At 40.3% G+C, this 25,595-nt stretch overlaps 1 protein-coding gene across 1 annotated transcript in view; it reads left to right on the top strand.

The window, feature by feature from the left end:
• Positions 1–25,595, top strand: part of PLXNA4 (plexin A4) — a 1,035,275-nt gene that overhangs the window by 95,493 nt on the left and 914,187 nt on the right. The window lies entirely within an intron of this gene.

Genomic DNA, 25,595 nt, shown 5'->3' with positions numbered 1-25,595 from the left:
TGGAGTTCCCATGGTTCAATATTACAGAGCCATAGGCATTTAATGTCCAGCAGTTTGGTGCCTCTTTAGAGAACAAGAATGGAAGAATATGACGTTTGATTGAAAAAAGAACTTTTTACAGTACTGTAAGCCTCAGATGTGTAATGGGCACTGAGGAGCACTGGAAAGACAAACCTTCCTGATATTTATTCCCACTTACCCCTTACACTGTGTTTCCTATGTAAATGCCAGAATGCTGATAAGGTGCCAATGATAAAAGCAAACTCAAGTACAGTTAGCTTGGTTTGAGTGTGGACTATTAAGTGAAGGCGTCAAATGAAAACCACTATTAATTACTGACAGTACTGTGTATAGTTAAAGAAGCATTCCTCCTCCCATCAAAGTTTTTATCCTCTTAATATATTGCAATCGTCATATTACACAACACTGTGTACTTACAATTGCTCATTTTGCCTTTCTACCCAGCTAATTCTTCTCTTCTCTATTAGTTCTATGACATCACGGGATTAAAAACTGACTAGCTGAATCCTTCTAAGCTCTATGTAGAAACAGGAGGTCTCTTTTCCTTGCAGGAGTCATCATTACAACTACAATTCTACTCTCCTCAAATACTCTGAATTGTAGTTGTAATGATGACTCATGCAGGGAAAAGAGACTTCCTGTTTCTACATAGAGCTTAGAAGGATTCAGCTAGTCAGTTTTTAATCCCGTGATGTCATAGACCTAATAGAGAAGAGAAGAATTAGCTGGGGAGAAGGGCAAAATGAGCAATAGTAAGTACACAGTGTTGTGTAATATGATGACTGCAATATATTATGAGGATAAAAATTTTAATAGAAATGCTTCTTTAATAGTTTTTTTTGTTGCTTCCTTCTTTTGCTAGAAGTCAATACTCTATGGACAACTATTCCTAACCGTGAATGAATGTAAAGGTGAGTACTAGTGTGCACCATAACACAATGAGTGTCGGTAAAACCCCCCCATGAGGTCAAGACAAGACCAGTTTTTAATTTCAGTTATTTAACATTCTATGAATATTAATGACTGATTACATTCTTAGAGAATGCCGCAATATAATATGCTACTTTTCACCCATGCTTCTTATTATACCTCTGAGTTCAGACCATACATTTAATGCAACTGATGGCTTCTGTTCATTCACAAGTATCATATTTATGACATTATCTTCTAAACTTACTTTAGTTTTAAATTTCCTTTTTATTGTATTATTGAGGTTATCCTACCATTTAAAATAAATTGATAGCCTATCTTTACAAAGGTTGCACTGGCAATGTAAAAGCTTGCCTATGGGACTTGTTGTGTACACAAATAACAAACTCGTGTATTAATAGTACCTACTGGCACCCACCTAGATCCAGTGCCCCTGCAAAGGAAGTGGAGCCATCACCATTCAACCAGCTGCTGTATCTTGTGCTTTCACCGTTCAGCCATCCGCTGGAGCGCTGAAGCTTATGATTGGTCAGGTGACTTTGAGCAGCCTGTCATGAGAAAAATATGCAAATATGGCACATGATTGCTGCAACCAATCACAGACCACAGTGGCCCACCAGCTGGTTGAACCTTGACTTTTCTGCTATTTCTGTTGATACAGAGCATTGAGCAGCCGGTGCTAGATTCAAGTGGGTGCTTGTAGGTATTAATCAGTAAGCTATTATTGTGCAAAGACAACTATTTTAGGATAGGATTAGTAGTAGATGGGTCTGGTCCAACTCTCAGCACTTTTGCCAATGAGCTGTTTAAAAAGGTTGATCTCATGGAAGTGCTGCGGCCTCTTCAGTGTTTTTCAGGCTGGGTCATTCTTCCAAACACCAGACTTTTGTAGTGTAGGGGATATTGCAACATCGTTCCATTCACTTGAAAGTGAACACTGCTGAAATAACTTGCTCTTGCATCTGTAAGTATAAACCAAGGTAAGGCTATGCTCACATGTCCAGTAGTCATCCATAAGAACAGATCCAGCAGCAATCCGTTGACAAAAAAGTTGTGCAGACACCACTTTTTTGTCCATCTATAAAAAACTGATTTCAACTGAATCCCTTTTTTAACATTGAAATCTATGGAAAACTGATTGCTGCTGAATCCATTCTATTGAGTGACTACTGGACATGTGAACATAGCCTAAACAATGAAGGAGCGCCTTCAAAGAGCTGATCTGCCGAGGTGCTGAGACTCCGACTCCCATCGTTCTGATATTGATGACTTATCCTAAGGATGTTTTACTGGATATATACCTTCAAACTCAAATGGAGGTGAAAAAAGATGGTCCAAATTTCACATGTAACCCCTATTTTGTAAGTGCTACTCCTGGCAAAAAATGGTTAAAATGTGGATGTTATACCTCCTAGGTAGTGATGATACTGGTAAGTTGGCCTTTATTCCTTTTTGTTTGTATTTCTTGGATATAACATTTCTCCCAAGACTCATTTCTACACAATGTTTTATGTTCTGCATCGAAGTAAAGTGGTTTCCTAGATAATGTTCCAACAATGTAGAAATCTAACCGCATAGAAAGATGTATTTATCACTGATGATAAATGATCTTTTCAAATTCACAAACCATTAAAAATATAGACAGCTTAGTAAATATGTGAGTGGCTGGGAGCCAGGACATTCATTGGCAGTGAAAGGCACTTGCTCCAAGCAGTCTGCAGACTAAACCCAGCAGCCGCATCTCTGCAGCATCTCCTCGCTTCCTTTGTTTGCTGTGCAGTTAATGACACTCTTGGCACATCTGACCTAATGTCGTTTTGTTTAATTGTAAAACAAATCAACTTTCTCCAGTGCAGCATTATATATGCAAATCATAACGTGAAGATGGGAACATTGTCTTAAAGATTAAATGAACGTTTAAAGAGTCTTTTGTGTAGTGACTGTAAGCTGCAGTGTGCCGCCTATCACCTGTCTTTCTCCATGTGTGGTATTAAAAAGCCTTACTGTAGTAATTCTGAGGCATAATTACTGTTTGGTGCAGGTTCAGAAATAACAAATATGTCAGCCTGAAGGACCTACTGTATATACTAAAATAAATTGAAAAGTTGAAGATTTATAATATTGTTGTAAAATGTTTTTAGGGTTTACAGATGTTAGGTAACGTTAAAGAAGCACTCTTCTCATCAAAATTTTTATCCTCTTAATATATTGCAGGCATCATATTATATAGCACGGTGTACTTACAATTGCTCATTTTGCCTTTCTTCTCATCTAGATCTTCTCTTTTCCATTAGGTCTATGACATCACATAATTAAAACCCGACTAGCTGAATCCTTAAAGAAGTTGTCCACTACTTGGACAACTTCTTGTCCTACCTCATACTTGGCCCCAATAAAATACAAAAGCTTATACTCACCTCCCATGCTGGCGTTGTTCCCATGGTGTCGGCACTCACTCTCCTGAGGGCTCCAGTGCTGTTGTGAGACGTGACCTCGGCACCCAGTCACTGCTGGCGTCACTGTCTCCACCTCCTGTCAAACTGAACATGAAGAGGACGTCAGAGATCAGCTGCAGTCCAGACTTCCTTTTCATGTTCGATTTGTCCAAAGGTGGGGACAGTGACGCCAGTCTAAGAACGCTATGTTTGAAACGCGTCTGGTAGCCTATCAATAACTTAGCACTTTACCTCCTGTACCCCCTCCTGGTCTGTAAGAATATTCTGGACTATGGACTTATTCTTATCTGTATCAGTTTAATCTATGAATCAAATAAAATATGGATTTTAATTATTTCGGTCCCTGGTGAACTGGGTCAACTCCCTTCTCAGTCCACATTGCTAGGTGCCGGCAAATCGCTGACTACGAGCTCCTGGATACACCGACATCACGGAGGGTGAGCTGTTTTTTTTCTATTTTTCACTATACAGTGCTGATAATGTCTGTGAAGTGCTGTGGAATTAATGGCGCTATATTTGTGAGCAAAATAAATAAATATAAATACTTTAGGAAATGAAAAAGAAGAGAAAAGCAAAAAAATTTGAACTACCCTAGTCCAGCGTCCAGTTCTGTTCTTCATGGGAGCTGCACCGGGGCAGTGTTCATTTCTATGCCGTCAATCCTCTGCCCAGCATCTTTACCACTTACTAGACCTCTAGTGGCTAGGTCTCACGTGATGTCATGGCATTGCGGGAACCTAATAAATGGCAAAGGCACCAAAGATGTCAGATGGAGGACTGCTGGCATAGAAGGGAACACTGCCCTGATCTGGTTGCCATGAAAGACCATACTGGTTGCCAGCTTATGGTAGTTTGAATCTTTTTGCTAATTTCTTAAACAAAGTAAATTTGGGCTTACAGACACAGATTTTTTTTTTAAAATCAGCCTCATCTTTCAGTCATGCAGGCGTGCTGGCACGACTACAGTCAAAGCTCACAGTACTGATGCACTGCAACAGATGGCTGTCAGTCAAAGTGCCGGGATGTGCTTACAGTCGCCGTTCACAGTGACATGCCGGAAGGCCTGTATGACTAAAAACCTGGAGGAAAAAAATTAATTTTCTCGCAGGAGCAGTGTTTGACCAAGCACTTTTCTAACATATTTACCTACAGAATAGCTCTACATCTGCAGGTAAATATCGTCATCCGACATAACAGGTTCCCTTTATAAAATACACAACCCCAGTAGACTAAATGAAAATGTAACTCTCAACTGAGTCGGAGAGGTGCTGAACATCATGGACCTTTCTCCAGCCATTCAGGGACACTCCAGAATAATTTACACCTCTACCCACCCGTGGGGTGATCACCCAGAGGAAACTTTAAAACAGATTAGGCACATATTATGGTGCTGATTTTTGTGAATATCATGAGTGATTCTCCTGGGCAGAGAGATGCGTTCTAGCCCCAGAAGACAACTACCTATTATTCAGATCTACATGTTATCAAACCAAATGCAAGAAAAAAATCTAATTTTGTCCTTCCTTATATTTTCTGTCCATGACATACTCACCTTTTCTTCCGAATCATCCAAACTTTTTTTTATACCCACTGACATGTTTATTTTCAGATGCAGTCCATATAACAAAATAATAAGTCATTGCCAAGACAGAAGTAAAGTTTTGCAGCCAAGAGATGGCAATAATTCAAGCATGCCTTGAAGTTATGAATACGCTTTGTCAATAAAGCCTCTAGAAGCTTTGCAAAAATTAATACAGATACATCTTTGATAGGTAGCTTTTCCTTAAGTATAAAACACCAAAGTAACGTACGTAGTCCCTATTCATCTGTCACCAAGCTTTGCTGCATTTGGAGCTAAGAAGTGAAGGATGCATTGCGGTATTTAGTTGGCCTTTATTAACTTACTTAATTTTAACAAGTAATGGTCTAGCAGTCAGTTCACCTCCCTATGAATGAAACGTGACGTGCTTGTATGCATAGTAGGTCTTCTACACATTCAGCTTTAGGGAATATTGCACCTTCTGCATAAGGAGTTAATTGATTATTTTTGGCATCTAGTAGCATTTTTCTACACAGCCCTACTCACATGTGATTTTTAACACTAATTCTCACACTATGGTTTTAATTCATGTTAATGGATGTCTTTGACAGCTGTCACTATATGTTTGGGGCTAAAGTTAGAGACTGGCGCATTTTAGCAGTTGGAAATTTCTTGTACATTTTTTACTTATCATGTACAGTACCATGTTTACTGCTGCACGAGGTTCATTGAAGGAATATGGCTTTCCCAGGAAATGAACCATTGTTTCTCTCTAATAAACGGAACCAGGAGTGTAGAGAATTAGGCTGTGGCTACATTGACTAAAGTTCTCTAGGTGTTGCACACCATAATACAAGTTAATGTGGTCGCATTGCGACAAGCAAGTGGCAGAGAATCTGAGGCGGTTGGACCTCTTGTGCATTGCTTGTCGCGGTTTGCAGTACCCTCAGGATTGCAATACGATCTTATTTACTTCTATTGTGATGTGATAGAGAACTTTGAGCTCTCACTTTCTCTTGATTATGTATACGTCCGAAGATGGGGATAGTGACGCCAGCGCTGATTGGGGGCTGGGCTCCTGTGTCATAACCTCACGTAAGCCCCGGAACCTCGAGTGCCGACACGCTGAATCGACACCTGCACGGGAGTTGAGTATAAGTGATTTTATTTTCACGGGGGGCAAACATTTAGATCAAGAAGCGGTTGTCCACTACTTTAATCTTCCCATAACTTATTTTGTGGAAAAGGTTGTTTTTCTGAACTGTTCTACTAAGCTATAAGCAGACTAAGCACAAGGAGTAAAAAAGGGATGTGTGAAAGGTAGAGTTATTATAGAGTAATTACTTTGTTATCAGTGTTGTAAAAAAAGTGGTCCTTTCAAGAGGTTTCATATTGTCCATTATAGATTAATGTATAATCAGGTTTATTTGTACAATCCAAAGATCCCTCTACGACTTCTCAAGTGCGCTATGAAGAGGTGTCAGATGCACCCTTCCACAGTCACCTTCTGAAATAAAGACAGTGGCCATGCTTTTCTAAATAACACCGCTTAAAAAAGCTGGAGTCTGTCCTGACCTGTCACTAATGAACCTACACTCAGAGAAACCTCTCATGTTTCCTTCATTAAAGTCAATTAAATGAAGTTTAACACTTAACACCGCATTCATCTATCCTTTCTTTTTTCATCACTGTAACTACTGGTCAGACAAAAGTGTCACTGCCGTATATGAAAATGATTCATTATTGCTATCAAGGAGAAGAACTTGTGGATAGAGACAAAAAGAGAAGAAATTATACCTTTTATTGCCAATTTCACAATTCATTTTTTTATGATTCTTTCGATTTTCTTCTTTTTCTTTGCTACTCTGCAGACAAGTGCTGTGACACTGATTGTTTGTGATTTGCATCATTGCTGAGATTGCTTGTTTGGCTCCTTAGACAGTGATGGGCACTCTCCTAACAAGGTAGTGCCTCGGGTACATAGAAAGATTTTATTTCCAGCAACATGCAGCTGCCAGACTCTTTCAGTTCCAGAATGACCTAAAGACACAAAACGACTACGATCAGCCCTTAACACAGGTTTTGTAAGAGCCTTCTCATTTGGATGCTGTGAACAGTCTCTGTTCTTACTGTGAAACGCAGCATGGTATCTAGCGTGATTCCGAAAAACCTTAAAGATAGTTATATTGCCATAAAGCAGATCAATATTACTGCCAAATCTTTACAGTAGAAAACGCAAAAATCATTTTAAGCTGGTAGTTAACTCAGCCCACATATAGATCAGGCTAAATATCCAGATGAAAAATGTAAGGAACTAATAGAATTTTTAAATATATATTTATTTATTTATATACATATATATGTAGAAAAATATATATATATGTGTTAAAAAATAAGCATCACTTCTTGAGAAAGGTTCAATTATGGGACTGAAACGTTGCCACGTGGGCTAATAATGAGTCCTTTATTTTTTCATATCTGACTGGCTGCTTATTTTTCTAAATATATCTTATTGGACCAGAGGGTATATATCCAAAAAACTCTGCACCTACCTTTCAGTACTTTGGCGGTGATTTATTTTATTTGTAAATATATACAGTACAGACCAAAAGTTTGGACACACCTTCTCATTTAAAGATTTTTCTGTATTTTCTTGACAATGAAAATTGTACATTCACACTGAAGGCATCAAAACTATGAATTACCCCATGTGGAATTATATACTTAGCAAAAAAATGTGAAACAACTGAAAATATCTCTTATATTCTAGGTTCTTCAAAGTAGCCACCTTTTGCTTTGATGACTGCTTTGCACACTCTTGGCATTCTCTTGATGAGCTTCAAGAAGTAGTCACCGGAAATGGTCTTCCAACAATGTTGAAGGAGTTTCCAGAGACGCGTAGCACTTGTTGGCCCTTTTGCCTTCACGCTGTGGTCCAGCTCACCCCAAACCATCTCGATTGGGTTCAGGTCTGGTGACTGTTGAGGCCAGATCATCTGGCGTAGCACTCCATCACTCTCCTTCTTGGTCAAATAACCCTTACACAGCCTGGAGGTGTGTTTGGGGTCATTGTCCTGTTGAAAAATAAATGATGGTCCAACTAAACGCAAACCGGATGGAATAGCATGCCGCTGCAAGATGCTGTGGTAGCCATGCTGGTTCAGTATGCCTTCAATTTTGAATAAATCCCCAACAGTGTCACCAGCGAAGCACCCCCACACCATCACACCTCCTCCTCCATGCTTCACGGTGGGAACCAGGCATGTAGAGTCCATCCGTTCACCTTGTCTGCGTCGCACAAAGACACGGTGGTTGGAACCAAAGATCTCAAATTTGCACTCATCAGACCATAGCACAGATTTCCACTTGTCTAATGTCCATTCCTTGTGTTCTTTAGCCCAAACAAGTCTCTTCTGCGTGTTGCCTGTCCTTAGCAGTGGTTTCCTAGCAGCTATTTTACCATGAAGGCCTGCTGCACAAAGTCTCCTCTTAACAGTTGTTATAGAGATGTGTCTGCTGCTAGAACTCTGTGTGTCATTGACCTGGTCTCTAATCTCAGCTGCTGTTACCTGCGATTTCTGAGGCTGGTGACTCGGATAAACATCCTCAGAAGCAGAGGTGACTCTTGGTCTTCCTTTCCTGGTGCGGTCCTCATGTGAGCCAGTTTCTTTGTAGCGCTTGATGGTTTTTGCAACTGCACTTGGGGACACTTTCAAAGTTTTACCAATTTTTCGAACTGACTGACCTTCATTTCTTAAAGTAATGATGACCACTCGTTTTTCTTTACTTAGCTGCTTTTTTCTTGCCATAATACAAATTCTAACAGTCTACTCAGTAGGACTATCAGCTGTGTATCCACCAGACTTCTGCACAACACAACTGATGGTCCCAACCCCATTTATAAGGCAAGAAATCCCACTTATTAAACCTGACAGGGCACACCTGTGAAGTGAAAACCATTTCCGGTGACTACCTCTTGAAGCTCATCAAGAGAATGCCAAGAGAGTGCAAAGCAGTCATCAAAGCAAAAGGTGGCTACTTTGAAGAACCTAGAATATAAGACATATTTTCAGTTGTTTCACACTTTTTTGTTAAGTATATAATTCCACATGTGTTAATTCATAGTTTTGATGCCTTCAGTGTGAATGCACAATTTTCATGGTCATGAAAATACAGAAAAATCTTTAAATGAGAAGGTGTGTCCAAACTTTTGGTCTGTACGGTATATATTGAGTAAAAAAAATATATATATACCTGTATATTTGTGGTTAAGTGACAAGTATACTAGTGGGATAAGTAGGATGCTAGTAATGCCATAATATTCTAGATACACTTCGAGCTAATATTTCTATTAAAAGCTGCTCATTGCCAGTAGCAGCGGTTCTCATATACATTTTCGAGAACATTTATGCATTACATGATGCGTTGTATTACGGTAACCATTACACTTTACTAGTGCCCTTCATGAGCATGTAATATAAATTGCATTCTTGACCTAGTAATGATATCATGTAGATGGGATTGCAGACCTTGATGTGGCTTATTTCAGAACCCAAATAAGACAATTCACCTACGTCTATATATAGAATAGATACAATGTTATTCCATCCATAACACATAGAGATGCAAGTAAGGTCCCAGTATATGAATTTTAAAGGAAAACTTCATTAAGTATTTAATTTTATCATTGCTTAAACTCTTGTACTACATAGGCAGTAGTACAATGGATATATAAGGCTGGATTCACAAGTACAGCCCAGGACGTGGTTTTGCCAAATATTCTTTGAGAAACTGTGTCAGAGATTTGTGATTATTCTGATTGCAGGAAAATTAATTTTGGTACTGCTATTTTATATGAAAATTCTTGTTTAAGACCATTGCCAGTAATTAATCTCCTACTGGAATCATTTTTTTTGCAAGATTTCATTAGAAGCAGTGATTCAAAAATCTCCTTATCCCTACTCACTGACCCCCAGTCTGATAGCCCCTTAGTTACCTAGTATGGATCCAAAGAAGCAGCTTGTTATATTTTCAAGCCATAAAGGAAGAAGCGCTGAAAACACAACTATTCCAGTTGAGCACAACCATTTATGTGACCGAAATCATGGCGGATGGCCTCTTTGTGCTTGTCGCTATTTTATTATTCAGTTGCTCGTAGAGCTAAAGACGATGTGTTTCCAAAGTAGTTGACAAAGCTTGGTTATTGTATTTTATTAATTCACAGAGAAATTTTCTATTTAGTTACATTGGGCAGTTTTTTTAAAATAGCTGAAAGTTTTCTATCAGTTTTTGAGACATTAATACAAAAGTAACAACCAATATGGTTGAACTTCCTGTTATCATTTTGGTAAGATGCCATCATAACTGAATTAGAAAAATCAATATGTCTGCAAGTAAAACAAATATTACTTCCAACTTTGATTACTGCTCTAAGGAGGGGTGCTAGTGATGAGCGAGTATGTCCGGTTAACCCTCTCGGTGAGTATGCTTGGACGAGTACCGAGTATCTTCAGCGTACTAGGTGATATGTTTGAATCACTCCCGTGTGCATGATTTGTGACTGTTTGACAGCTTTAATACATGTGAGGAATGCTTAAGAAACAAGAATAAAATAACCATGAATAAAAGTTCATTTTAATCAAGAAATCTTGGAATAATAATAATTTACACAATTGGATGTGTTAGATAAAATGTTCCTGTGCTGAGATAATCTTATAAATGTGCCCCTGCTGTGTACTCTGTAATGGCTGTGTGACCGTACAGAGACATGGTCTGATCATACCACAGCTCCTGGGCAGGGGAGAAAGCAAAAAAGAGTATACAGGCATTACAGCACAGGATCACAGCTGATTGTTTCTTTGAAGTAAAACGTTGTTTAAAAACAGGCAGTGAAATGTTTTACCTCACAAAAAAAATCCGCTGTTATCCTGTGCTGTAATGTCTGTATACTCTTTTCCTTCCTTCCCTGCCCAGGAGCTGTGGTATGATCAGACCATGTTCCTGTAGGGTCAGACACAGCCATTACACAGTACACAGCAGGGGCACATTTATAAGATTATCTCAGCACAGGAACATTTTATTTAAACACATCCAATTGTGGAAGTTATTATTATTCCAAGATCTACTGATTAAAGTCAACTTTTGTTCGTGGGAAAACCACTTTAAGGGCTTGTACAGACGACCGTATTATCGTTCCGCGTGCGATCCAACAATGTTAGTCAATGAGGCCGTGCACAAGTCAAATTTTTTCTTGAACAGAACCGGTCCGAGGAAAAAATTACTGCTTGCCTAAGTTTGATCCAGTATTTGGATTGCATTCATCTATGCAAGTAAGTTAGTGTGTGGAAATCATCGACTGGCGCTAGGATGACTTCTGAGTGCAATCAAATTTCTGCTCTCTAACACAATGGAGAAGATTGAGAATTTTTGGTATCCAACTTCTCCTCACAATGTACTTCAGTTCTCTCATTGAAGAGAATCAGATTGTACTATACTGACACTCTAATCACAGTTTGATCAGAGTGTCATTTGTATAATTGTCCCGATTCTCTCGCATGAAAAAATCTACAGCCATCTGCACGAACCCTTAGACTGATTTTCACATCACTGAGATAGTTGGTGCTTATAATATTCTATGGAGAGAGGAGGAGGAGCGAGGAACTAGAAGCAGGCGGAGACATTCTGCTGCAAGTTCTTCTGAAACAACAGGTACACTTTAAGCGGTGAGCATTAGAAATGCTGAAGAAAAATGTTGCCTATAATGACTTACATTTGGAATGGCAATAATTGTAGAATAAACCCTGCTGCTTTCATTGAGACTTGATTCAATACTATTAGCTAAAATGAGTCCATTATTTAGGCTTAGACAGCGGGGCATGGCAACCAATTCATTTTCTGATAATGCCTGCTTCCTATTGGGTATTCTTGGTAAATGCTTTACTTACTGCACTTAAATGCTTTGTTAGTAAATGAGCTGGTAAGTATAGGTGTAATGCCTCATGTTTTTCAAGAGTGTAATGCATTTTCCATAATGTGCGATTTCCCTTTATATTCAGTTTCCTTGACTTCTTTGTGAAATCCACATTCCTTTCATCCAGAGGAATATTGAAATGGCTGCCAAAAATTGCTACTTTTACACACTCATTGTCATTTTATTAAAAGCATTTGCTAATTGTTAAATCCCTCAATTGTAGGTTTGATAAGGCACAGACAGGTGAGCCAACAGATAGCTGTTGTCACATGCCAGGCATGGCAAGGCTGCAGGAAATGTTTACCTGTCTCCGTGCCAGTAGTATTTTATACTATAAAGAACACAGAATCCCTGTGCCAATAAAGCCTTTAGCCTCAATTTTTATTTTTGGCCCAAAATAACCATCACCTGTTTTAAAGTAAACTAAATGAAAATAATATCACAGATAAACAATAAAAGTGTCATTTATTTATGTAAACCAGATGTAAAATTATTCCCCAGGCCAAAGGCATGAGGCCGGGGTCTAGATTCCATCAACATTAGAGATTGGCCACCTTTGGTTGCACAGCGTAGCTTGAATTGTTTTTTTCTTCCCCCAGCCATCTAGAAAGGTTATGGCTGTTAAAAACCTCAAATACTCAAGCACGGAGGCTAATTATACTTCAATTAGTTGAGAAGCTTTGCCAACAGCCCCCAACGATGATAAGTGGTAATATCATCCATCAACTCCATTCTGGATTTGTGGCAAAAGGAAATCAAAAAATGCTAACATTTCTTTCTGCCAATTTTCCATTTTTGTTTGGGAACTTAAGCCTTTTAGTATTAAGACTAAGCTATGTACAGGAGAAAGTTGAAATATTTCAAGTAATATATCCAAGAAGTAGAATATTTGAACAGCTATAGAATGATTTGCCCATTCCCGATTATACACAACCGTGAAAACCTGCATTAACCTCCATATACCCCTCTCTATTTACAAAAGTTGACTTTATAGTTGGTGGCTATGGTTTTATCATATCTTAAAACGTGAATGTGTGCACACATATTAGTTTGAAAAAATAAAATGTGTTTTTTACATCCTTCATGGAGACTAAGTAAAGATTTTGTGCAAATTTTAAATCTTTAAATACCCTGTTTTTAGGAGTTGTACTATAATATTATATGGGTAAAATGTGCAAAATGCTTGTAAAACAAGCAACTTTGCAATTTACCTCTTGTTAAAAATCCTCTCCATTCTCAAGAAGGGAGGGATATTTCATTCTATAGTTTATAGTTTGTTGCCAACATTACCAGCCACCACTGCAGTGCATCAGTGGTGGCCAGTTTCAAAGGCAAGAAATGCGCACGTTTGCAACCTATTTGCTGTTCATCTTGCAAGAAATGTTTGGAAAGTGTCTGGATCTGGCCAGCGTCAGTGTCCCTGCATGCACCTGATGCTGCAGAGGCAAAGCTACACCTTTAACAATCCTTTTATTTTTATGTGTAGAACCACGTGTATTCAAAATGAAAGATTGTTTTGTACATTATTTATTAAGAAATTGAGGTAAAATGTTTAAATCTGGCACCTGATATGGTAACTTTACAGAGATTGGTGTAAAATTCTACAGCATAAGTGATAACTTGGTGTTGGCGACTTATACAGAGATAGCTGAGTACAGTGCTACAGCAGACTTTGAAAGAAGAGGAAGGGTGCATTCTCGACCACTGCTCCATTCAATTTTGGTCCAGTGATCTGTGAGGGTGTGATGCAGGTAACCGGATGCAACGCACAGAAAACACGAGGCAGGAACAGTCAGTGAACGGTTTAGTTCTGTTCAGATGCAGTGAGAATTTACAGTAGTAACAATACAATTAATGTTATTAAACAATGCAAATTAACAATGAACCATACAATGTTACAATTATAATAACAGTGAAGTTCTTCAATATGTTATGCTAATGTTCTACTTACGAGTGTGGTATGCTAGTTCATGGGAGCTACCACGTTAGTTCTTCCTGAAGTTCTGGTCCTAGCGGGGGTCACCGGGTTTTCCAGCTAGTCTATTAAAGCGCGTTGAGCCTCCCATGCACCAACCGGCCACCTCCCCACCTGTTGTTCTACCCCAGGCTAACCCCAGCACCGTATGTTATAGCAGGAAGTGACAGCCCTCCCCACTTGTGACGATGTGCACTTCTGGTCATCGTCTCCTCGCGGATCTTCGGTGCTTGATCATTGTCAGATGTCTCCTAGGGCTGGGGTGGAAAGAACTGGGTCCCGACTCTCAACAGGTGTCGTCTGCCCTCTGGGACTTGACCGGCATAGGGCACAGGTTCTGGTCTTGACCGGCGCAATCTGAACTCTGGGTCTTGACCAGCGCAGTTTGGGTATCTGGGTCTCACCGGGCATCATCTGGACCTGGTCTGGCGATGACTGGCATCTTGGTGGTGTAGGCTTTCCACTGCGGCCTGTCACACAGGTTTCAGCACCATCTCTGGTCTGCTTCTGCTCCGCTCTCCTCCTTGGCACCAAATTCCCCTGCAGATTGTCGCCCAGGGCTTTTATATCCAGGAACTCTGTCATATGAGGCACCTGACCAGGTCCAGCAAAAAAACTCGCTCCCCCTGCAATTCTTCTGATACCAATTGGTTCTGCCTGATTTCACCCCTTCAGCAGATGGTAGTTTTTCCTCTCTAATGTCACATCACGCAGGGGCTCTTCAGGGGTGCATCACTTCCTCTTTCAAGGGTATTAGTCCAAGCACAGTGTTTAGAAAATTACAATGCTGGTACAACCGCTTTAAAATGCCTCCAAGTAGATGCTAGTAGGACTGGAATAAAATGGAAAAAGTTTATTATTAAGAATATTAAGGAGGAGACAGACAGAAATGGTGGCAAATTTATCACACATGTGCATGCAATGTAATAAATTTGGTTCATCTTGCTAGATACTTTTCTCCTCCTTAAGCCTTTTTTGGCTGGCTTACTATACACCAACATTGTGGTTCCAAATCAAGTCTCTATAACACATAATACATTTGGTTCATGGCATGTACACCAAATTTTTGACGCAACTTTAAGCAAAATTCTGGAGAATTTTGTCTAGTAAATTCCCCTAATGGGCTGAACCCTTCATTATCATGTCGTTTGGTAGTACTTTGCTTTACAATGAATAAATAAGGATCGAAATTAAAGAGGACTTTTCACTTATATGAGCATGTTAAACTGGCCACATCATAGAATAGTGACTGCAAATCTGAGTAAAATGTAGTTTTTATTTTTTAATATTTCCATTGAGGAGATATTAATATCTCAGGTTATAATTCATGCTATAGTTCAACTGGGTGTTACTAGAGATTTGTCTCTGGGGCATGTACTTCTTCCCCTGCATGATGTTGACTAATCATAAGCAAGCAGCATCATACAGGGGAGAAAATAACATGTCCTCCCTCCTGCTTATGAATGTTGTTGTTAAAACCTACAACTCATAATGAATTAAACAAGCCCTCATAAGGCTAAGTGCCCACGATGCAGAAATGCTGCATATTTTTTCCGCATCTCTCTGGCAGGAAGAACGCATGCGGATTTTACATGCATTTTTCCTGCCAGGTAGAAGCGTTTGTCAAGCGTTTTTGCATGCATTTCTGCATGCGGGTTATCAAACACTTTTCCAAGCGATTTTAGCATCACTTGGAAAAGTGTTTGACAACTTGGTCACAATATATAAATCCATGCATGGATTTATATAGTGTGACCAAGTAATAGTTAAAAAAAAAGAATAAAAATGGTAAAAAATAAAAAATAAAGATTATACTTACTTTCGGCGGTCGCGTGACCTGTCACATGACTAAATTACATCACCACAGGTCCTTTTAGACCACCGCGAGACGTACAACAGACCAGACGTAGCAGAGTAAACACCGGGGGCCATCGGAAGGTAAGTATAATCTTTATTTTTTATTTTAAATTATTTTTTTAACAAGTAATATGGTACCTGGGTCTGGAGGAGAGTCTCCTCTTCTCCAGACCCAGGTACCATCGGCGCATTGAACCATATGGTATCCGCATGGGCACATGTGCCCATGCGGATATTATGCGATTCAATGCAAGTCAGTGGCGGCAATTACGCTGCGTGTCCGCAAAATTAATGGACATGCTGAATATTTTTCCGCAATGATAATCCGCAGCGGAAATTTCCGCAGCATGTGCACAGCACATGCGGATTATCATTGGGGACCATGGTGCACATATTACCAAGCGTTTTTTAAGCGTTTTCGCTGCGGAAATTCCGTGGCAAAAACGCTTGAAAAACGCATAGTGGGCACGCAGCCTAAGGCTCTTTGAAGGAGACTAAATAAAGTTATAGCTCTAGAAAACAAGACGAGGAAAAAATGAAAAGGGCAACAGCGGACAATCAGTAGGTCATAACAGAATTTAGTCATGTAACAGCAAAATTTTTAGGTAGGTGTGCAAAAAATGCTGTAAAGTAAGAATGGTTTTAATTAATTAATAATTAGAAGTTTTAATAGTTTATTTTTATCAATTAAAGGGAATTTTTCAGCAGGCTTTTGCTATGTTATCTGAGAGCAGCATAATGTAGTAACTAAGAGCCTAATTTCAGGGATGCATCACTTACTGGACTTACTAGAATCCTTGTTTTCTCTGTTGTAGATGTGCAGTACCCACAAAGATGAACTGTGTATAACCCCGCCCAAACCCCTGATTGGCAGCTTCCTGTGTACACTGTGCATTGTGAAAAAGCTGCCAATCAGTGGTGGGGGCGAGGTTACAAAAATTAGCTAGACTATCATGCATGTGAGACTTAGTCCTGTAGTAATAATCTCCTGCTGATAAAATACTGATTGTATTGAAACTATAGCACACAGCTTAGTAAGTGACACATCCCTGTAATCAGGCTCACTTGCCTATATTATTCTGCTCTCAGATTAAATCGCAAAACCCTGCTGACAGATTCCTTTTAACAAAATCCAAAGTGGGTGAACAAAAGAGAAATCTAAATTAAATTAATATTTGGTGTGATTATCCTTTGCCTTCAAAACAGCATCAAAGCATCATTCCGTCTAGGTACACTTGCACACAGTTTTTGAAGGAACTGTTCAGACTCTGTGATGTTGAGTTCAAGGCTTTGTGGAGGCCTTCCACAATCACAAGTCTCCCTGATGGTATTGCATGATGGATAAGTATCTGCCCGTATTTCTCTGCATTTAGGACACCATTAATCTTGATCAAATTCCCAACTCCACGTGCTGAAAAGCTCCTGAGTTGCAAGAAACCTCCACCATGCTTCACTGTTGCCTGCAGACACTCATTATTGTACTGCACTCCAGCCCTTCTGTGAACAACCTGCCTTCTGTTACAGCCAAATATTTCAAAATATGAGTCATCAGTCCAGAACACCTGCTGCCATTTTTCTGCCTCCTTTTCTTATGTATTAATGCATAGTGGAATTATTTTGCCTTGTTTCCATGTCAAATGTATGATTTTGACTACAATTCTACCGTGAAGATCACTTCTTGCCAGACTTCTTTAAACAGTAGATAGATGTTGCTTGGTTCCACTGGTTGCTTCTAGCTCTGAGCTAATGATACCGTTGGATATCGTAGAAGGAAAATGAACATTATGTGTATTTCAACTGCTGTACCAAATTTCCTTGTCTAACCATTGTGTTTAAGGCCCTCAACATTGCCAATTTCTTGGTATGCTCAGTACTGAGAAATACTGTACCAGAAGATTCTTATACATCATGCAATACCATTAGGTAAGCATCTGATTGGCTCCAAATTTATTCTGCAGCAGGACAGTAACCCCAAATATACAATGTCACTCAGAACTATCTTCAATGTACAGAAGAACAAGGAGTCCTGGAAGTGATGGTATGGCCCCAACAGACAATGCCAGACAAACTCAACACCTTTGAGTTTATCTGAAATTACATAAAGAGGCAGAGGGATTTTTGTAACCCTACATCCATATGAGACCTGTGGTTAATTCTTTAAGATTTTTTTTTGTATAACCTAACTGCATACCTTCAAAAACTGTGTGCTTGTGAACCTGGAAGAATTGATGCTGAAGGCAAAGGATGGTCAGAGTAAATATTGATTTTATTTAGATTTCTCTTTTATTTATTCACTTTGCATTTTGTTATTTGATAAAAAAGAAACCATTAATATTTCTATTTTTGAAAGCTTTCTTGCTTTGCAGCATTTTTCCACATCTGCCGAAAACTTTTGCACACTAGTGTATGTTTACAATATTGGTATAATGTAACATTCTACGATTTAATTAAAATTCCACTGTAATTAGTGACATCAAGTCTTAGCATTTGTGTTCCTTTCCCCTGACTTTTAGCAATTCTCTCCTGACTGTGATAAAAAATAAAGAGAAGCATCTTCCTTTTCTTGCTGGGATTTCTCTCTTCACTGGCTTGATAAATGATGGCAGAAAAGATATGAAGGCTCTTTTGTTATATTGCATGGAGGTACCCGCCTGTGCATTTCTGTGTGAAATTGGTAGAGTGAGATGTGACTGAGAGAATAGCTTGATCCAGATAAAAAGTTCCGCCTTGAATTTCCCATTCACAGGACTGTGACAATGTAGTCAGCCTTTCACACTATATCCGCCAGCTGGACGTTCGGAAAAAAAATTAACAGTAGCTGCAAGAAGTGAATTCCAGACACCCACGAAAGGTGTTGTCTGTAGGTTTGCGAAAAAGAATTAGATTTGCAGATTTACAGCGTAAGTATCCATAAAAGTATGCAAATGATGAATTCTGCTGTAGGTGAGATGTGATATTTGCAGCTGTATATGGATGAATAGCTATAGGATTGTGTTATTCTTCAACCATATGTCGTGTAACACTAGAGCAGATGTAAAAATTCTGATGGTGGACTTGATGTGTCATGCATCTGACAGCAGTAAAGGAATGCCAATTCGTTAAAATATTGTAATTCATTATTGTTTTTCACAACGCCCTGACATGTTTTGCATATCATGCTCTGCCCCAGTGGAACATATATACTAGTTTCCTTATGACAATATATGCCAAGTGAATTGACCAATCATTTAAATAAAGACTGCCCCCATTAACCTGCTTCCAAAAGACCACCTCATTAAGAGAACCACACTCTTATCCAATCCTAATTTTCTGTGACATATTTTCAGTTCCTTCATGTACAAATACATCCTTCCTTACCTCTCCTCTTCGGTCTACATATCCAAAGATGTGAAACATGAGATGACCAGCTGATAAATTATATGATTTTGTGGTACACTGTTGGGTGGAAAGTAGGGTGGCTCAGTGGTTTGCACTGTAGCCTTGCAGCACTGGGGTCCTGGGTTAAAATCCCACCAAGGACAACGTCTGCAAGGAGTTTATATGTTCTCCCCGTGTTTGAGTGGGTTTCCTCTGGTTTCCTTCCACATTCCAAAACAGTCTGAAAGGGAATGTAGATTATTGGGATAGTGATTATAATGTCTGTAAAGTGCTGTAGAATTAATGGCGCTATATAAGTGAGTAAAATAAAATAAATAAATAAATGATGTATATTAAGTATGTGTCTATGTGTGGCCTCTCAGTGGTTGTGATGTGAATTGCAGCCCGTTGAGAGTTTTGCTAAAAGGTTGTGATATTGTATTGATTTTACATTGAGAAAAATTGGGGTCCTTAACAAAATCGACTGTTGAAAAAAAAGACATAAATCTTTCTAGTTAAATCTGTTCTTCTGCAATGTTGATCTACAGGAAGGCAAAAATTCACCTAAGACAGAAAACAATTTTTAGCATCTTACATGAAAAAAATTCCACCTTGACTCAAAATGTAACAAAAAAGCAAACACTTGAATCAATTCTCTCTCCGGTAATCTGATACCAATAGCTTGTAATATTTGCTTTATTGGCTAATGTTGGAACAACCTGTTGGTGACCCATGACTTTAATAGCACTTGATATGAAACTAGATTTTTTTTATGCCAGCCGCAAACTTTGATTATTCTTAGCTCATTGATGTTACCGTTTGTTTTTTTCCATTCTGTGCTTTTGGTTAGGGTTTAATTTAGATACATTTTTAAATATATATTTTTTACTGTACCATCTGAGGTAACAAAAACAGGCAGCAACGAGATTTGTAAAGTTAAACGTAACCTCCATATTTCATGTTGCCAGCATAAAAATTAATAAGACTCCCTTTAAAAGTAGCTTCATATGTGTGTTTTTTATGTTCTATATATGTATGTTTTTATATGGCTATGGCGTATGTTTTCTAATTTAACATTTGCCAAAATCTCCTGAACTAGACTCTTCTCATGAAGTCCAGACGAGCATTTGTGACATTGTTCTGAACTATGAATCCTACCTGTCCACCAAAAGGGATTGTTCCATAATAATATAGCATTTCAATGACTAATGGGAAAGTAGAAGTCTATAGTTTGGTGAATGAACCTGTTGGTGACCCAAGACTTTGATAGCACTTGGTGAGAAACTAGTCCTTTTTTATGCCCAGCCGCAAAATTTGATTATTCTTAGCTCGTTGATATTACCTTTTTTTCCATTCTGTGCTTTTGGTTAGGGTTTAATTTAGAAAAATGTTGAGATATATTTTTTACTGTACCATCTGAGGTCAAAAACAGGCAGCAATGAGGTTTATAAAGTTAGAGGTAGCCTCCATATTGCATGTTGCCAGCAGGGCTGTGGAGTCGGTAAGCCAAACCTCCGACTCTGACTCCTCAATTTCCCTGACTTCTGACTCTGACTCCAACTCCGACTCCAACTCCACAGCACTTCCTCACTACTGAGCATGTACATAAAGTGCAGCACAGATTTATCTCCACTAAAAGCCGAGAGCCTTAGATCAGGAACAGAAAAGACATTTATAGGACATTTCATAACTTTCCCAAATTCTTATGAAAAAATTTACAGCACATCCTGCACTGAACTACTGTACTCAATTTATTATATATTTTAGGTGTCGGTCCATTTTATACTGATTCCAGCTACACAATTTCCCTGACTCCCGACTCCACGAATCTGACTTCACAGCCCTGCCTCACTACTGAGCATGTACATAAAGTGCAGCACAGATTCATCTCACCTAAAAGCCGAGATCCTCAGATCAGAAGCAGAACAGACATTTATAGGACATTTCATAACTTTCCCAAATTCTTATCAAAAAATTGAAAGCACATCCTGCATTGTACTACTGTACCAATTTATTACATATTTTAGGAGTTGAAGTTGGTTCTTTTTATACCGACTCCAACTCCACCAAAATGGACACCAAATCCACGACTCCGACTCTGACTTCACAGCCTTGGTTGCCAGCATAAAATTGATAAGACTCCCTTTAAAAATAGCTTCATATGTGTGTTTTTTATGTTCTGAATATGTATGTTTTAATATGTCTATAGGGTATGTTCTCTAATTTAGCATTTGCCAACATCTCCTGGACTGTACTCCTTTCATGGAGTCAAGGCAAGCATTTGTGACAGTGTTTTGAACTATGAATCCTACGGATTGTTGCACAATAATATAGCATTTCAATGACCAACAGGAAAGTAGGAGAAGTATCTAGTTTGGTGAATGAGCACTTTTCATTTACTTTTCTCACCTTTGATCAATTGATACATGTAGGTGTTATCCATATAGATAAGCATGTCTGTATAAAAAAAATAATGAAATTCTCTAAGATCAGACTAACCTTTTACAGAGCGCAGGATCTCCCAATGCTCCATTTTGATGTTTCCTTCAAGGCATAGAATATTTTTATACTTCTAAATTCTACACTTATGAGTTCAATTAATATTCTGTGGCGTAGTCAGGGACTCAACACAAAGTGAAAACATAGGCATATAAATATAAACTCCATTAATTGTATGACAATAGACTTTGGTGACATTTTACTGTATAACACACAATTACTCATCCCTTCATTACAACCGAATGGCTATATAACAGTAAAGAACATTATTTGCTTTCCTTTCAGTAAGAATATGAAGAGAGGTAAAGTAATTATATGAAACCTCTCTCAGATGTAATGAATTATACTTACAACACAATCATCTGCAAGACTGTAATTCACATAGGTATGGACAAGGGGATATGCATTGTGATGGAAATGAATTCATTATATTTTCAAGATTATATTAGCTTTTATAGAAGCAGATACATAAAAAGAGAGCCCCATATGTGCAATATTGTTTCTGAAGTCTGTACATTAATATACTGTACTGTAGTGGGGGAAGGGTGTACAAATTAAAATGTGTCAGAATTATGTTATTAATTACAGATCAAAAAAATGTAGTTGGTCTGAACTATATGCATAATGCATTTTTTTGACTTTTTGTTCCTATTTCGACAGTTTTAATAACTCTAAAATTGGGGTGGCTAATAGTAGTCATTCTTTCATTATAGAATTGCATGACCTTGTAACATGACGTGATACATTGTGTATAATATGCTTATGGAGCTGCAACAAAGCTATCATGTCAAGTCTATCAGTTTTTAGAGAGTAACTAAACTTTATTTTCTTTTAGTTTAATTATCCTCCAGTAGAGATGAGTGGATCGATCCACAGAGGATTGAGTTTGAGTCTAATTTGCGGAAATTCATGGTTTCATGTGAATTTGCACATTTTGAGATTCAATTCGCTGTTTTCAAAAAAATAAAACTTGCCTTACCACATTGCTGAAACATCAGAGGGCAGGCTAACAGCATTTTACATTGCCATGTAGGCCTTTCCATAATGCCATGCACCTATGACAACTTCTGGATTATCATACCTTGTATAGGATGTATAGGGGGGTCCGTAACTGGGAAATCTGAGTTCAGCAGTTTCCTGTGGATCAGAGTTTATACGGCAAAGTCATTTTCTGTCTGCAGAGTTACTGGGTAAATGTATCTCTCCTGTAGAGTGTAAGCTCTTATGGTCAACAGGGTCTTCTATCTCTCTCTCCTGTAGAGTGTAAGTGACGCGCCCCTGGGCCTGCTGTGTCGCGCAGCGTCTCGTGCACGGGGGATTACCCGGAACCGGATCAGATGAGGGTTGTAGTCTCCGAGTGGCGGGGACCCAGTCCGTGCCCAGGGAGTCAAACTCAGTGTGTGGCAGTCTTGATAGATGTTATTTGAGTGTCGACTACGCCACCCGTTGATTTGCAGCTATGGAGCTGCCGCTGCAGGGCAGACCGCTGAGGCCGGTGTAGAATTGTGCAGCGTGATAGTATAACCCCCAACGGGAGGGGTATGGCCTCAGGGCAGCCGACGTGGAAGATGGGGGTAGCAGGAACCACTCAGAGACGGTGCGGTGTAATTCAGGGTCTTTACTGGTAACAACGATAGACCCTCCCGGAGTACTTGCTAGCGAACGGGGCCTGGTCAGTCCTTGAGCAGATGGGATCTCCCCTGGCCAGGCGGAGTTGTAGGCCTCCCAAACTGACTGTACTCTTCTGGCTACCTTGCTAGAAGCGGATATAAGTAGCCCACGTCCCTGAGTGTACCGTGTGGTGCTCACCCGTATGGCCGGTGACTCGGGGCCTTCTATTGGCTTCCGCTCCACGATGGCGGTGCTGGTCCCACACGTGTGACCGTGCCTTCGGGTTTCTGGGCCTGAGGACCTGAAATCCCCTGCCGGTCGGCTTCTGCTGCTGGGTAATAGTTAGTCCCCACAGCCTCGGACGCCGGGTCCGGTAAGAAAGCTTCTCAGTCAGGGCGAGCTCTGCAGCTGCCAGCCCCTGACTCGTAGTAGTATTGCTCCCACTGAGCTCCAGCTGTTTCTTCCTATGACTGTTTCTTGTCTCTACTCTCCTGGACTCTTAACCCTGCTTCAGCCCCGGGTTTATATAGGGGAAGTTCTTCCCCTCCCAAGACTGGGCAGGAGGTGTGGCATGCACAGGATCCCTGACCAAAGGACCTCCCACCTGCTCTCAGACATAACATCTCTATCACTGTGGCAACCAGACCCCTGGGGTGTCACATTCCCCCCTAGTGAAATTTAGTACTCCGGGACTAAACATATTTTAGAAAAACATAACAAGATAAAAACAATAATAATACAATAAGAAAAACATATAAAGATGGTTACGGCATGTCCGTAACCGGGTGCAGTCTTTGAAGAAAAGCAAGGTGTCCATTTCACCAAAACAGGGAGACGTAACCAGGTAGGGGTTTGTCCTGCCCCGAGTCCTTAACAGTCTTTAGTCCGTCCTGGGTTACGCTCCAACTATGTACAAGGATTCCCGGTAAATCCACCAAGGACTCCTACAAATAACTAGAAACACAAAATTATACACAAGCAACAATACACAGGTAAACATAAATAAAACAATTTATACACTTCAAATCCTCCAACGTGCGGGTAACTGGCCCCTAGTGGCCCTAGTGGACCTACGGAGCTGACTGCCTAGCCCTGAACTACAGGGTGTAGGAGCTGTCAAGGGTAAACTGGGCAGCTGTCTACCGGCTCTTTGGCTCACTAGGGATATGGCAGGCTCACTGCAAGCAGAGGGTTGATCCTCCTGGTCTGCGGGTGTGGGGTCTTCTGCCTCCTGGACCGGCTGTTCTTCCAGCTCTACCTGTTGCTCCGTAGGTGCTTGGGATGCTGGTTGGAGGAAGGTGAGTACGGGTACCACAACTGCACCATTGACTTGAGTCCAAGACCGAGGGAAGTCCCCGAGCACAGTACTAACCATATCTTCCCTTTCCTCTACGGGTCGATGGTCTTCTTGTTCCTCTTCAGGGTTCCTCAGTTGTTCGGGACACTTCTTCAGGTGGTCCCGGGATACAATGGCTGTGGTTTCCCCTCCGTCTTTACTGATGGTACAAACCTTCGGGTTCTCGTGGCTTGAGGGCAGTACGGTGTACGGGTCCTTCTCCCACTGGTCGTCCAACTTGTGGAGCCGTCTCTTCCTCTTCAAGACCTGCTCTCCGGGTACCAGGGGAACAGCGGGAGCATACTGGTTGTAAGTTTTCTCTTGTCTTTCCCTAGCCTGACAGAGACTTCGCTCCACGCTCTCCTGTACTCTCCGGTACTGCTGCTGCCTCTCCGTGTCCCAGTCTGTTTCTGGTGAAGTGTCCTCGGGTGTCAGGACTCCCATTTCCAGGTCAACAGGTAACTTACCAGGTCTTGCCCTCATTAGGTAAGCCGGGGTACAGTTGGTGGAACCTACCGGGATGTGGTTGTATAGGTCCACCAGATCGGGCAACTTCTCAGGCCACAGACTGCGTTCTTCCAGGGGCAACGTTTTTAAAAGATCCATTACCACCTGGTTCATTTTCTCACAAAGTCCATTAGTTTGCGGATGGTAGGGTGTCGTCCTTATCTTCCGGCAGCCATACAGATTGCAGAATTCCTGGAAGACCTCCGCTTCAAAGGCAGGTCCCTGGTCCGTCAGCACTTGGTCCGGGTACCCGTGTGGACGGCAAAAGTGCTGCTGGAAGGCTCTAGCTGCTGTTTGAGCCGTTAAGTCCTTGACGGGGACGACAACCAAGAACCGGGAGTAATGATCCACGATGGTTAACGCGTAGACGTAGCCACTTCTGCTTGGGGTCAGTTTTACATGATCCAAGGCTACCAGTTCCAACGGTTGCCGGGTGACGATGGACTGCAGGGGAGTCTTCTGGCTGGCACGGTCCTTCCTTCTCAGGTTGCACGGGCCACAGTCTCTGCACCACTTCTCAATGGTTCCCCTCATGC

Source organism: Phyllobates terribilis, unplaced genomic scaffold, assembly GCF_046119375.1.
Source record: "Phyllobates terribilis strain yellow unplaced genomic scaffold, ASM4611937v1 Scaffold_11__3_contigs__length_659146591, whole genome shotgun sequence".
Taxonomy (NCBI): Eukaryota; Metazoa; Chordata; class Amphibia; order Anura; family Dendrobatidae; genus Phyllobates; species Phyllobates terribilis.
The sequence above is the reverse complement of the archived record's forward strand: the minus strand, read 5'-3'. Positions and strand labels throughout refer to the sequence as shown.